Consider the following 1,515-nt stretch of genomic DNA (forward strand, 5'->3'; position numbering starts at 1 on the left):
TTTTTAACAATCCGCAAATAACAATAAACAATTTATTCGAATACATTTTGCTGCAATTAATGACAGATAATCAATTGTGCTATTGTCACGTTTCATATATGTGTGATTCCGATCTGTAGAAGTTTGTTTCCTAGGTCCCATTGAGCGGAATTCACCAGTGCGCAATTAACGCTGACCAATCGCAAGAGTCTTCCCATAGATCACTTTTATTAGATCTATTGGAATAACGTTTGTCATTGGCTCGCGCGGATTACGCATTAACAAATTCCGCTCAATGGGACCTAGGAAACACACTTTTGCAGAGCGGAATCACACATATATAAAACGTGACAATAGCACGATTGATTATCTGTCATTAATTGCAGCAAAATGTATTCGAATAAATTGTTTATTGTTATTTGCGGATTGTTTCAAAACACTTTTGCAGAGCGGAATATGCAAAATGTCAATATTGGAAGGAATTCGTTCCGCAGTTCCGCATCCCATATTCTTCACCCTAAGAGCTTGTCGGCGATCGCGGGAGTAACATCGATAGGCCGCATAATTTGATGCGCTTTCGCGCGTTATACTCCAACACGAGACATGGTAGCAAGTCAATCCATTTATAATTTCCGTTGAGTGTAAATTGCTTTCACATGTTGCTCTTCAACGTACAGTTGAGCCGCTCGACGACCGATGCCTTCAATACGGAATAAGTAGAACAGTGATTGATGTCATGTTTCTTAAAGAGATTCTGCACGTTTACGTTGTAAAATTCCTTTCCCATGTCGGTTTGCAAAGTTTTTGGACATTGTCCATCGTCTCGAATTATTTTTTTCAATCACTTTACACATTTCCACTCTTGGTTTTGAGCTGTACAGCCCATGCGTACTTGCTGAGCACATCGATAACAGTGAGATAGTAGTGTAAGAACCTTTGTTGTAAGGTCAACCAAAGGTCTGCTTGCCACAGGTCATCGTATCCGTAAACTACGACGCGTCTTCGTGGAAAATTTCTTCTCGCCGAAGCGTGCACAATTCCTTTCCCATTCGCTGTTTCTCAACATTTTTCTTCTCAGATGTGTTCGATCGTGTACACGGTGTGCAAATGACACAGAGATCCTATATGTATGGTCTTATAACTTTTTTGTATTCTCCACGACACGCATGAAATTTTTTGCTTCTCCAACTACTTTTATAAACTCATTTACAATTATTTGAAGCATGTCTAATTTCTTTTCAAATTCATTCTGTCGATCTTTCAAAATTTGCACGCTTTGTTGCACGAATCGTGTATTGGCGACGTCACCGTTATCTACAGACAGCGCTACGCGTCGAATCTTGCGCGATTTTGCTAAAAGTCGGCTGCAACCACGCAAAAAGCATTATCGCGCATGTAAGTTCTGAGAAATCCACTCCATTGGTAATATGGTTCTGCTCCGCTTTTTTCGAGTAAAGTTCCAAATTTGTTGATCGGCATTTTGACGTTGACTAAATGATTCGTATCGCGCGCAGTTTAATTTATAATAAGGCCGGC

The sequence above is a fragment of the Wasmannia auropunctata genome, unplaced genomic scaffold (genome assembly GCF_000956235.1).
Source record: "Wasmannia auropunctata unplaced genomic scaffold, wasmannia.A_1.0 LD335511.1, whole genome shotgun sequence".
Taxonomy (NCBI): domain Eukaryota; kingdom Metazoa; phylum Arthropoda; class Insecta; order Hymenoptera; family Formicidae; genus Wasmannia; species Wasmannia auropunctata.